Source organism: Mirounga angustirostris, unplaced genomic scaffold, assembly GCF_029215605.1.
Source record: "Mirounga angustirostris isolate CCGP_5_RB_7025 unplaced genomic scaffold, mMirAng1.0.hap1 SCAF_2, whole genome shotgun sequence".
NCBI classification, from domain to species: Eukaryota; Metazoa; Chordata; class Mammalia; order Carnivora; family Phocidae; genus Mirounga; species Mirounga angustirostris.
In genome coordinates this window covers 1,925,034-1,938,536 of record NW_026991710.1, presented here as the reverse complement: position 1 = coordinate 1,938,536, position 13,503 = coordinate 1,925,034, and the positions used below count along the sequence as shown (strand labels likewise).

The following is a 13,503-nucleotide window of genomic DNA, read 5'->3' as shown; positions in this document are numbered from 1 at the left end:
CAGGCCTGCGGCTACGCCAGCACGCCCGCCCAGCCCGCAGGGGACCCTGCCCTGGCCTTCCTCTTCCCACCGGAGCACTGGAGCGTGTCCCTCACCAACAGTTCGCAAGGACAGCCACTGCCTGTGTCCGTCTCCTGCACAGTGCCCAGCACCAAGCAGGCGCCGGGGCCTCCGCGCAGGAACCGCGGCATCCCCAGCCCGATCCGCTGGATGCCCCCAGTCTCCACGGCATCCAGTTCCGGAGGCTCAGTTGCTGAATTAAACCATTCATCGTGTCCGAGTACCCTGACTTCTCCATCCCTGGGGGCCTCTGGCTATATGACAGGTGCCCAGTACGGGGGCTTTGGCGCCCACCAAGCAGGGCCTGGACCCCTCCCCACGGGACCTCTTCCAGCCTGTGTGACCATCCCTGACGGGGCAGATGGGAGGCCGGACCATGCGCCTCACACCCCAAGAACCTGCTGGGCCACACCCGGGGCAGATCAGGCTGCCCAACACTGTTGCTGCCCTCCCGGGGGTCAGGGAAATGTGGCTGCCAGGAGATCTGCTGAGCACCCACCCTGCGGGGCAGCAGAAGGCTCCAGAAGACGGTTCTGGTGCTGGGTGCTAGGCCAGCCTCCCTGGCCACACAGGGCCTGGTCCCACCCCCAAAAGAGGGCCTGGTTCCCGCCACCAGCCCCAGGCCAGCCTCCTTAGGAACAGAGCCTCCTGGGGATGCCTCTCGCACACGCACATCCCATGGGGACAGACGCCCCACTTGCTGAGGCCAAGGCAGGGGGGTCATGAGGCTAGGATGCTTTCCTTCCTGTAGTCCCCTCTTGCTACAGAAGGCCAAGCCAATAGGCCAGGCCAGGGGCCTGGAATGTCCACCCAGCACCAGGGTGTCAGGTCCACAGCCCACTCGGTCCCCAGCCACTCAAGGGTAAACACTCCCCTGCTCTCCCCAGTGAGGAAGTGGAGGCTAAGCCGGCTTCAGCATGGCCACCCAGCCGGCACTGCCCATGGGACCCACCCACCCAGCCTGGCATTTCCTGCCCAGGCTAGCTCCACGGGGTCATAGGAGGAAGAGAAGCGGCCCCGAGCCTGTCTCAGGAAGGACCGTGGTTCCCACCTGGGCAAAAAACAACCAGCCCAGAGGGCAGCTGGAAGAGAGCCGGGGGCTCTGGGCGGCCGGGCCTCTGGGCAGAAGGCTGCAGGACCCAGGGTGGGGCAGACCATGCAGGGTGCAGGTGCGCACCAGCCTGTCCTTGTGGGCTCTGAGTTTGCTTGCTTTAAACTCACATCCAAGGCCCAGGGGGAGCCCAGTCAGGAGACATTCGGCCACAAGCTCCCACCCTAAGCCCTGCTCACCGCTGCCAGTTCCCGCAGCGGGAGCGTGTCTGGAGCTCACCCGGGACGAGGTCTGGCAAGAAGCAGAGCCAGAGGCCTCAGAGTCTCCATGGGGAACGTGGGCTGTCCCAAGAGCTGGTGGGTTCAGCAGTGCAAGCAGGGCTGAGGCCAGGCGCTCTGTGCTAGGGCTGTGTGGACAGACAGGTCCACACTCCAGCAGAGGTTCAGACGAAGGCAGTTAGGTATTCCGGGAATACTATCTCTGTCAGAAAGGGGGGGGCCATGGCCAAACTCCACTGGATAGCTAAGAAAACTGAGAGCAGGAAGGGCCAGAGGATCACCGTTGTCCACCACTGGGCTGGGCTGGGCAGGAGTCATGGGGGCCCAGTCTCTCCTGCACATAGCATTACCCCAACCCTCAAGTTCTCCTGGTATTGGGGCAGAGGGAGGCAGTCAGGGCACCACCTGCTGGCAAACACCGCACCCTTCACCCCAGGATCCAAGCTGGCCTCACCCTCCATCTGGGGCTCCCACTCTGCTGGGGAGGCAGCCACTTCTGACTCACATTCTTGTGACAACCATTCCACCCCGACATGGTGACACATCAACCAGCGTCCCGGGAGCAATCTTCCACACGAAGGAGTCAAGCAAGGAAATCACATGGAGGGCGTCATGGATAGAAAGCAACTTGTGCAAAGGGCCTGGGGTTGGGGTAGGAGGAGGCATGCACCTTCAGACAAGAGGAACAAAAGCAGGCTCATTCCAGAACTGCTTGTCAGGGCCACCTGCCCAGCTGAGTGTGGATGAGGTCTCAGACGTGCCCCTGGGGAGAGCTCCCAGGCCAGGGTCCCATTCAGGCTAGGCTCCAGTCCCAGCTTCACTTATTTGCACTGGGACATGGTACAAGTCACTTCACACCTTAAGCCTCACTTCCTCGTTCCCCAAATGGGTCGTCGCTAATGGCACCCTGAGGACCAAAGAAGCCGGCTCACAGGAACTCTAACACAGGTACTTGGCCCAGCGCTGGGTCTCAGGGCCTCTGATCGTAGAGGGCCCCCCTCAGCCCAGATCTCAGGATCAGGGCAAGGTGACAAGGGAACACAGTGGGAATACCGAGGCCATGAAGCTTATGCTAGGGTGGGATGGGGGTAAAGGAAGTGGCCAGAGAGATCCAGCCCCTCTACATCTCGCTGGAGCCAGAGGTCAGCCATGATGGGCACACCGTATGGACACCTTCACCAGCCCTCCACACCGGCAGCCACTTGCCAAGGCATCTCGGGCTAGGCCACCAGGGACACAGCTGGGACCCCTACAGCGGTCAGCAGCCATCGGTCCCACTAGCCATCACCTCAGTATCTTCCCTGCCACACAGGAAACCATGGCACTCCTCGGCGCTTCACCCTTCAGCAGGTCAGGGTTCCTGGGTCAGGGCAAAGGACACCAGGGCCTGGGGGGCAGGAGGTGCAGCCCCCAGTCTGGATCCTCTAGCCGGAGTCTGACCATGGCGGGTCCCTGGAGCCCTCCCTCCCCAGGAGCTCCAGTTCACCATCTGTCCAATGGGGGTCTGGCCTCCCGCTCCCCCTGCCCCAGGCCAGAGCCCAGCACCGGGGGTCCACAGACAAGTCCCTTCCCTCCCCCTGCTCATTTCAGCCTTTTAGAGGGAGGTCTTTCTTCTGTTTAATCCACTTGTTGTTACCCTTTTATCACTAACTGCTAAAGTTTTTAAGCTGTTTTCAAACCTTTTTTGTCTTTGACACTATTGATTAGTTTCGACTCTGAGTTTTTTATCTTACTGCATTGTCTTTCGGTTTTGGTCACATTTTACTCAGTAAATTGTAGGTTGGCTTTGGGGGGTATCACAGATGGGCCGGGTCTCGCCTTCTCACTGGCTACCTCCTGGGGTCACCCACAGGCCGGGAGAGGGGGGGCACCGTGGTGACAGCCCAGCCCCCCTTCCCCGGGTTGCAGTGGTCAAAGCCGAGGGGGGTTCCCCCCCGGCCCCCCGCAGCCACTCCCAGGCCTGGGCCTCTGGACAGAGAAAGCAGGCAGGGACAGGCCCAGAAGGGAGGGAGCTGGAGAGAGGACACAGGAAGAAGCAAGACAGAGGGGCAAAAGAGGGAAGGAGGATCAGGCCAGCCCCTGGTAGAGGAACTGAGAGCAGCGCGTTCCTCCACTGCCTTGGGAACCCTGGGCCTGGGGGCTGGACAAGATGACTCACAGCTGCTGGCTCCTGTCCGCGCCCCTCAGTGCAGGCCCACGGGGGACCAGACTGCTCCCAGGCGCCCTCACACTGCCCCATTGTTCAGGGGCCCAGGGAGGAAAAGGTCTGGCGGGGGGCCCAGGTTGGCAGGGAAAGGGGCCCAGTCCCCTGCCTCCCCTGCCCCTCCCAATGCAATCTAGGTCCTCTGTCAGGGTGGTCTCCAACCAGCCATGCTGCTGTCCTCCGCACTGTCCCCTTTCCAAGGCCAGCGGTCCCGTGAGATCCTGCACTCAGGCCCACCCTCCCGTTCCCCCCCACCCCCCCACCCCCAGCCCTGAGCCGGGGTCCCAGCCACAGCAGAGGGGTGATTCTCAAAGGTGACTACAGCCAGGCTCAAGTTCAAGGTCCTTACCCAGCTGGTGCTCAGCCATACTGCACACCTCATACACCCCTTCCCGACCTCCTCTCACCACCTCCACCTGACAAACTCCTGCCTGGTCTTCCACCCCAGCTCAGATCACCCCAAGACACTCCCTGATGCCTCACAGTCAGGCAGGAGGTTCTCAGAGCCAGCAGCGCTGGAAAAGAGGGCCTCTCGTGGGAGCTCGCCCCACTGCTGCCTAGGGATCCTGGGCCAGGCCCTTCCCTTCCTGAGGCGTGGAAGGCTCAGTCAGGCCCCCAGACCCGTAGGGGCCCATGGCCAGAGCGCTCCCGTCTGCACGCCTTCTCTACACCCTAGCCCCCTCCCAAGAGCCTTGGAAAGCTTCACAGACCCCCCGGGCCAAGTGCCTGCCTCGTCCTGCCCCTCTGGGCCCTCAAGGACAGAGCAGACGCTCCTCTAGCGCTCAGTCTGAGGCCCGCGGGGGCGGAGGCTTCTGCTGGTCGGCAGAGCCAGGAACCAAGCTCTTGCGCGCCGGCCCACAAGGCCTCCTCCTGGCGGAAAACCTGCCACGACGCTGGGGCAGCCTGCACTGAGGGGGAAGGGGATCCAGCTGGGGGGGTGCTACAGGAACACCCTCCCCTTCCCTGAGGAGACAGCCATGGGGTCACACCACTGTGGGCCAGAAAAGCCAGCCAAGAAGACTGGGGTGGGGATGGGGTGCAGTCAGTGCCGCCAGGGCCCAGGGCCATCCCAGGCTTACCAGCTCGGCCTCTCCCGCAGCCCCAGGGCTCCCTCAGCAGGGGGTCACCGACTCCACCCGGGTCAGCGGACCCCTGTCCCCACCATGCCCCCAGCCCTCCTGCAGGGCTAACCCCCCTTCCACCCACACTTCCCCACTGCCATGGCTGCAGGGGAACGGGTCTGTGGGAGGGTCTCCAGACCCGAATGAGCTTTGAAAATAGAAATGAACCCCTGCACAAGACCCTCCCACGCCCCGGGGCCTGACCTCTGCATGCCCTCTGCCTTCTCCAGGCCTCTCCGTTAGAGCTTCCACACCCGCACACCGTGCAGGACCCTTGGTCTGGCCCCTTCTGTCCCCTTCCTGCTCCCATCTCACAGAGGTCCCACCATGGATGCCCCCCACGGCACCTCCCGTGCCATTCCTGGGTGCTGCTCACTAGCAGGGCCAGGACCAGCAGGCCTCTGTGCAGGTCCCTGAGGGGTGCATGACTTAACACGGAGGCCACTGGCTTGGGCTTCCCAAGACCCAGCCCTGGAACAGTGCCCCCGTGGTCCCTGGCTGTCGGGAAGCTTGGCACAGGGCCTCCCAGATCCACTCAGGAGGGGTGTCTCTTTCTCAACCCTCTTCCTTCCCCAGCAACTTTCTGCCCCTCAGTGGGCACGGCTACTACTGACCACAGCATTGTACCCTCCGGTCACAGTCTCAGGAAAATGGGAAGACTGGTTTCAGAGAGTTCCCACCCCAGGTGGCAAACCTTCCGAAGCCAGGCGCCCAGGACCCCAGAACGGGTCAGTCCTCAGAGAGGGGCTCCACTCCTCGCTCCGTGTGGACCACTGGAGCTGAGGCCCAGGTGGGCAGCACCCGGGGCCTGCTCCCAGCCTGGGACTCTCCCTGTACCCCACCACCAAATCAGAGACAGACCCCTGCCAGAAAGACCAGGCATGACCCTCCTCTGGTAGTCCCAGCCCACGGTCTGGAACCAAACTGTGCGGGGCGGGGGGAGGTTATTCCAGAGTCTCCTGCCCCCATGGTCCACCCTCAAGTAGTTTGCTGTGGCAAGGAGCCGGCACCGGGGGCCCCAGCCCTGGCCCACGCCAGGCAGCAGAGTGTCGCGGTAAGGCCCCCCTTCCTTCCTGAGTGGGATTTCAGGATTTGAGAGAAGACAGGAGGCAGAGGGGAGGAGGGCTGTGTGGACCCCCAACACAGACGAGGTCCTGGGACAGGGTCGGGAGCAGGGTGGCAGAAGCTGTAGCCTGAGCCTCCAGCACCGAGCACCGTCAGCTCTGACAAGAGCTGGGTGGGTCAGCAGGAGGCCTTGGTGGCCTGATACCACCTGCGGGGGCCCTGAGGCCCCCTCCCAGCCAGGTCCCTACCATGCAACCTGCTCAGCACCAGGCGGCCACCGTGCATTCCTGGAGGGTTTAGGCTCGACCGTGAGGGCAGCAGGAAGCCACTTGCCATCCTGGGCTGAGGGGCAGGACACACAGCCCCTCCATCCTCTGCCTGCCCAGTTGACCACTGACCTGCCCACCGGGGCCTGGCTCCCAGCACTGGGGCTGCCCCGCCATCAGGGGACCCAGGGAGTCAGCACAAACTGCTCCTCCCTTTCTGGCCCCAAACAGGAGAGGAAGCAGCCGGATCAGGGAGAGACGTTCTTCCGAAGACAAGGTAGGCGCTGAGTTTCCGGGCACACGTCCCTCTCGCTCTGACACAAGGCTGTCCTCCTCACACCTGTGTGCTCAGGGCTTCTGGGTCCTTCCTCACCGCCCTCCTGCTGACAGCACATCCAACCCTGGCGGGCCCCACCTTGGGGACTGATTCCCTGTGACCCAAAGACCAGGTGCCCACAGTGGCCTGCAGCTCAGGGGAGCCCAGGCTGACCCCGGTCTTGGCCCTAACATAGGTCTCTAGGAAGGAACCGCCACACTTACGGTGGGGCCCAAGGACACCCCCGAGTCTCCGTCTGTACCATGCGGGGGCCACGGAGAGCATCTGGAGCCCGGGGCTGGGGCAGGGCGGCCAGCTGGGCTGTGGGGCTGCAGTGGAACCTCTCAGCAAGGCTGAGGCACGACAGCCATGATTATCTGGTCGGCCACGCCGCCCAGCTGGGCAGCCAAGGCTTCCGGGACGACGGAGCGGACAGCTGAACGTGGGCAGGTCGTAACAAGCCAACTTCAAAGAGGGCCCAGCCCCGGTGCCACCTGCCTGCAGCCCTTCGGGCCTTCGGGAGTTTCTGCGACGCTCCTCAGTGGGACTTCCCACTGGGAGAGCCCACATGCATCCTCACCCTCCCCTGGGCCAGGTCTATGTGGGCCCTGTCCTTCGAGAGTTCCCAGCTGCGCAGGGGGAGGCAGAGAGGTAAATGTGGTGACCAGGGAATGGACTGGGGGAGGAGAGGTGGAGAGTGGGCCAAGGGCTGAGCTGCTACCCGGGGCGTCTGTCTGCGGGTGAGTCTTGCCCTCCAGCGTGTGGGCCTGTCTACTCCCGGGGCCCACGCTGAGCCCGGGCCTGGTACCCAGAGTGCCCGGCAGAGGGCTGGGGGCAGCAGCTTTCTGAAGGGGGTCCACCTCTGCTCCAGTGGCAAGAGTTGGTACAGGGTGGCAAAGGCCCAGCCCCTGGCCAGAGCCCCAACTGGAGTGTGGGGCCAAGCCAAGGCCCCATCCCGGCATTCTGGGCCCCAAGGTCAACCTCTGACCTTTGCCCGCTTTGCTGGGGGCAGCCAGCAGTGAGGGCTAGGGGCTTGACCGGCTCTTCCTATAGCTCAGGGCAGCGGGTGGGGCCTCAAGGGCAGCTCGGGGTATGAGGACACATGGCTCTCTAAGGCTACAGAGCAGGGCTGCTGGATTACAACATCGCTTCTGCCAAGGCTGGAGGACATCCGCAAAACGGAGCTGTGATCTGTGCAGGGCCCCCAGGCAGGGAAGCCCCGCCTGGGCCTGGGGGTGCGGCCTCGATGGGGCCCCACATGAGGGCTTCTCGGCAGCATCTCATGTACTTTTCCCAAGGATACCACGAGTTAGCGCTGGTTTCGCCCTCTTCCACAAGGAGGGAACTAAAGCCTAGAGTCAGTCAGACATGAAGCGGACACAGGCCGCTCTTGTGTGGGGAAGGAGGCTCCCCTCTGCTTCCTGAGAGAGCTCTGTGCCAGCCCTGAGAAGCCCCCCAAAGCCTGCCGGGTGGCTCAGACCCTGCGCACTGAGCGGGGGGGGAAGGGGGGGCGCTCACACCATTACAGCACACCCACCACCGCCTGGGGCTGTCACGCATCAGGCTGGCCGACCCTGGGGCGGGGACATCACTCCCTCTGCAGGCCCCAGCAGGCAGGCACCCACACCCCACCCAGTGGCCTGGAACAGGCATGCTTGGCAGCGGGCCATCCCCACCCTGGGCTCGGCAAGCGCACAATAAACATCTGATTCACAAGGGAACACAGGGCACTTCTCGGAATCAGTGTGGCTGCAGGGGGTAGGGGTGTGGATACCACAAGGGTGCCCTGCCGACTCCTCGGGCCCCACTGACCTCCCCAGGACACCGCCTCCAGCCACCAAACGAGCTCACACCATTCCAGGAGACCAGCTGGCAAAGAGTGCTGGAACCCAGCATGGCCAGCCCACGTGGGCCAAGGGTCAGTCCCCACTGGACTTTGGACCAGGGGTGAAGAAAACAGGAGTCCTGCCAGCAGGTTCCAGCACGGGCTGACCATTCAGGGGACCTCAGGGCTGGAACGTCAGAATCTCTGGTGCCTGGCGAGATGGAAGGAGGTGGGGGGGGACCTTCGTCACCTTGAGCACAGGGAGGCCCCTCCCCAAGGAGAGCCAGCCACGGCTGGCCTTGGGGCTGGCCTTGTACTTGTACTGCTCCTAGTTCAAGGTGCAGCTAGGGGAGCCTGGCCCCCAAGGCCAAATCCATCAGTGTGACCCAGAGCCAGGGGCTTCTATCACCTGAGGATCAGGAAGGATGATTCACGAAGGAGGCTCAGGTCTCCTGGTCTGGGGCTGAGAGGCAGCTCCATCTGTCCCTCTGGCATCCTCCTATCTGTCCTCCCATGCCCACGCCCATGGGGGTGCTGAAGAGGGGGTTGGGCAGCAAAGCTGGGCCTGCCCGCTGAGGCTACACAGAGCCTGGAATGTTTTCCCCACCACCTCTGGGACATAGGGGAACCACAGCCGGTGAATGCCCGGTCAGGGCCACTGGAGAGATCCAGAGGCCTTCTGGAGAAAGGCCACCAACACTGGGGGAGGACTTCGGCATTCTGAGAGCCCCTGCCCCTACCTCCCAGGCCCCTCTGCCCTTTCGCCCATTGCCCCCATTGTCCCATCCATGTCCTCACCTTATCCGGCGCACACCAGGCCACTCTGGTCAAACTGGTCTACCACCCTCCCCACTGCCAGCCTTTGGCTCAGTCTGGCCCTGTCTCCATGGCCATCACCACGGCTCAAAGAGCAGCCTTCCTCCTGACTGCAAACCCTGCATCCCCAGGCCACCTGCAGCCCACCTCTCCCAGCCAGGCTGCCCACGCAGGCCCCACTACCTGGGGTTATTTAAGGACCACATATGCCTGTGCCTGCGACTTAACTTAGGTCACCGAGCCTCGGCATCTCACCACAGAGTTTTAAGGACAGAAGCCGGGAGGACCCAGGTGGCTCCCCAACCCTGGCCACTCCTGATAGACTCAGGCCTTTGCTTCAAGACCCAAATGGGCAGGCAGGGACTAGGAGCCTGCCCTTTGCCCCAGGCCTCTTCATGCCCGGCCCCACCCCTACTCCCAAGCAGAGGTTGCCCAGCTGCCACCAGCCCCTTGGACGTTCATCACCTTTATCGCCCCCCGTGAGGTAGAGGCTCAGATGAGGAAACCAGGCTCAGCAGCGCGAGACCTCCTGGCCAAGATCATACAGCTGGTAAATGGGGGTGGCCAGGTTCAAACCCAGGACCCAGCCCCTCTGTGGCCAAGCTGGCCCACATCGTCCCTCTGTTCCCTCAGGCCTCCCATCTGCAGGGCTGCACGCATGCCTGCAGCCCTGCCGAGGGACGGATGGCAGGGGCTAACTCAAGCACCTTGCTTCCCTCTGTCCATGTGAACAAGAAAAGCCAAAGCAGGTTTGTATCCCACCCACTCGCCTTCTGTCTCTCCCAGGCCAGCCTCCTTGATGGGCTCTTCCCTGACTCTGCAGGCCTGAGGGACTCCCTGAAGCGGCCAAGACCCTGTCATCACCCCTCTTCCCAGAAAGCTGACAGGGACTGGCCTGGCCCATCTACCTACCCGTCTGCCTGCTCCCTCTGCACAGGGTGCGCTCCAGCATGGCACACAGAGCCAAGTTACAGGGGTAGTAAGAGTAGGGAAGGGGAGTTCGACAGTCTTTACCCCTCGGAGCCACCATCCTGGCCCCCTGGCCCACCAGGAGCGGAGCCCCGGCTCCCAGGGGCCCCCTGTGTGGGTGTCCTGGGTAAAGGACACAGTGGCAGGGGATTCCAGGAGATGGAGCCAGTCCCCTCCTCTGCTTTTAAAGAGCCTGACCCAGAGAGGACAGGGGGCTGACCCAGGGTCACACAGCGTCAGCGCTGAGCTGGACATGAACCGGGAATCCTGCTCCCACCCCAGGATTTGCCATGTCCCCTTGGACCTCCGACCATTGAGAAAAAGTCCTACATATTTCATCATCATCGCCATCACTGCAAGGAACATCTCCGGAGACCCCTTTGTGCCGGGGACTGGCTACACGCCTCCTAAGCAAGCTCATGTGTGTGTCATGCACGCGGGCACCCGAACGGAGAGCCCTCATCCCTGGCCAGGGCCAGGCTGGAGGGACATTTTACTTAGTATGGCCATCTGGCCACCGCACAGACATCACCAGCCTTGGCAGATGAACAAATGAAGGCACAGAGAGGCTGTGAGGCACTCATGGTCACAAAGGGTGGCAGAGAGAGCAGGCTCCAGGCTGACACATCGCAGCAGGACTCTGTCCCTCAGCACTCTCAGAGGAAACACACTGTCAGTACCACTCACCAGGGGAAGCCAAGGCCCAGAGCAGCAGGAAAGAGCCGGGCTGCTGGGAGGGACCAGCCAGCACACCAGAGGCTGTCCCCAACCCCGAATTCTCCCATCCACTCTGCCCACCTCTCTGACACTCACTCGCAGATTCCCCAAGGCCACGGGGCTATCAGGCTTCACACTTCAATGTGAATCCGCCCCAAGAGGCAGCTTTCCTCCTACCTTTGTTGAGCGGGCTGAGGGAAGGAAAGTTTGGATTACCAGGACGAGGTGAGGGGAAATTCCCGCTCTGAGCCCTCAGAGGCCCGGTCCAGTGGGTTGCATGAGGTGGGGGGAGGGGGGAGCTGTGCCCCTCGCGAGCCCCAGGGGCCTGGGGAAGCGGGGGTGGAGGGTGGGGGCCGAAAGACGAGAGGGACGCGGGACAGACGCGACGCAACCGCCCTCCACCCCTAGACCGCCGGGGTACACCGAGCGCGCCCCGGAACCCGCCGGCTTCCTCGGGCAGCGGTGCCGAGGACCCTGGCCCCCGGGACCCCAGCCAGTCCGGGGGACGCGATCGCGCCCCGCCCGTGCCTTACCCGCGAGGCTCTGCTTTCCGCCCGCGAGCCCTCGGTCCCGACGGCGGCTCCCGGCTCCGCCGCCAGGCGTTCCCGCCCGCGGGGCCCGCAGCCAGGCTGCCCTGGCCCGCCCGGGTCCGCCCCGTCGGCCCCGCCCCGCCCCTCCCCTCCAGCCTGGCCCCGCCTCCCCAGGCTCTGGGCCACGCCCCCATCTGCCGGCAACGCGGCTCGCGATCGCTGAGGGGCGGGGGCGGGGGCGGGGCGGGGCGGGGCGGGGGCGGGGCTCGGGACCTCCGGGTGTGAGGAGCCCCGTTCTTTCCCCACTCCCACTCCCGAGGAGGAGAAGACAGGCGGCCGCTTCGGGCGTGGATACCCCCTACGCCCGTGCACAGCATACAGTAGGTGGTCAATAAATGTAGGTGAGTGAACGAATGAGCAGCGTTTCTGTTCGTTGGGCCAGACCGTCCGCGACACCTGTGGCCCTACTGGAGGTGGCGCTGCCCCCCCAGCCCCGAGATCTTGATCCTGCAGGAGGAGGTGCTGTGTGCTGACCCCACCCCTGACTCGTGGGTCTGATTCTGATCAGGGGGTGCGGGGCAGGGGCAGGGAATGAACCCTTCTGGCAGAGGAGGGCTTGCTGGGAACTGAACCCCTGGAACCTCGCCCTTGTCAGGAAAGAGCCTCAGGACACTTTCAGCTGCTTCCAAACTGAGACACAGCCCTCTGAGCAGGTCTGGACTCCCGTGGCCCAGGGGTCTGGCTGCAACACTGTGAGGCCCAGGGAACCAGGTACTTTCACTTTGCCTCCTGGGAAGCCCCCAACCAACAAGGCCCTTCCCCACGCCTGAGGAAGGGAGGGGGCTTTACAGTCCAGTTTTAGACCCAGATAACCCTGTTTAAGGGACAGGGGCTTAGTGGAAGAAGGAGGCTTGGCAGGTCTCATAGGGGAAGGGCCTTTCAGGGAGCATATAGTTTCCCCCCACCCCCACCCCGAACCATAAGGGCCAAGTAGGCAATGTGAGCTGTGGAGAGAGAGTGAAGGTGTTCTAGGGAGAGGGAGCAAGGCCTGCAAGCTTGTCGGTGAGTGGAGGCTTCGGGGGAAGGGGCCCCACTGCTTAGGGCGTGAGGGGCAGGAGGCAAGGTTCATCCCTATGAGGAGTGGGGGCTGGATCCTGGCCCCAGAGCCCAGGAAGCTGTGAGCAGCGGAAGGGCAGAATCTGGCTGGGGCCTGAAGAGGCTGGCTGGCGGGAATGATGAGGGACAGAAGGCGGACTGAAGACAAAGCTGAGCTGACACCCTGCAACCTTCCTGCACCCCCCAGCTCCTGGGTGGGATTTGTGTTCTTTCAGAGATCTCCCAACTATCTTAATGTTAATACCTCGCTAGAGGGGAAAACAACCTCAACTTGACAATGGCAAAGCCTCCAGTACCTTGTAGGAATTTTATAGGGCGGTCCTCCTTAGCATATGAAAATTCTTTTGAAACCTCCCTTTTCCTTACTTCCCCCAACTCCTGAGTATATAATCACCACTCCTCAAGACCCCAGGGCAGCAGCTCTTTCTGCCAGGGGTCCTGTCCCTGTGCTTTAATAAAACCACCATTTTGCACCAAAGACGTCTCAAGAATTCTTTCTGGACCTCACCCCACCAAACGTCACCTATATTCCAAAACCACATGAGGTAGAGCAGAAGGCCAGCCCAGCAGAGGCTGGTCCTCACCCGAGTGGGAGGCTAAGGTCTGCCTCTCTGTGTTGCACTGGGCATGAGGGGCCGGAGTCCAGCAGGGGGAAATGGCTGGACTGGCTGCTCTGAACGAGGCAGGGATGGGGGCATCCAGGGGCTTGGTTTAAGTCATGCTGAGGCTGAGGTCCCTGAGGGCCTTAAGGAGACATAGCCAGGCAAAGGAGGTGCCCAGTTGCAGCTGGACAGAGCTTAGGCACATCACTGCCCTCCTGTCCCAGTGCTGCCTGGCAATGGGTCCCGGGCCCCAGGAAGGGGAGACCTGGCTGCAACAGCTCACATGCCCACTGGCGAGACACACCCGGGGTCAGAGAAGTTACCCAGGAGTGTGGGGGCAGTGGGAGAGGCCAGAAAACCAAATGGCCAGGCCCTGAACCCAGGCATGGGGGAGAGGCCCATGTCCACCAGGAGGAAACCAGGACAAAGACAGAACCACTGGAGAGGAAGGGGCAAAGTTAGGGAAGGGGTGGCCAGAGGCAGGTAAGTCTATGGGAAAGCCTTTAGCCAACAGGGCCTCAGTTTCTCTATCTGTGAAATGAGGGTGGGGCCATCTGCTGGAGAGTTG

At 62.8% G+C, this 13,503-nt stretch overlaps 1 protein-coding gene across 2 annotated transcripts in view; it reads right to left on the bottom strand.

Annotated features, from left to right (window-relative positions):
* SH3BP2 (SH3 domain binding protein 2) overlaps nucleotides 1–11,335 on the bottom strand; it is a 34,682-nt gene extending 23,347 nt beyond the window's left edge. Inside the window, exon 1 of one of the 2 annotated variants that reach the window (XM_054509037.2) lies at nucleotides 11,221–11,335. The gene's annotated coding sequence lies outside the window, so the exon portion shown is untranslated. The remainder of the gene's footprint in view (nucleotides 1–11,220) is intronic. The other variant, XM_045881608.3, reaches the window with a different exon arrangement.
* Nucleotides 11,336–13,503: the final 2,168 nt, after the last annotated feature.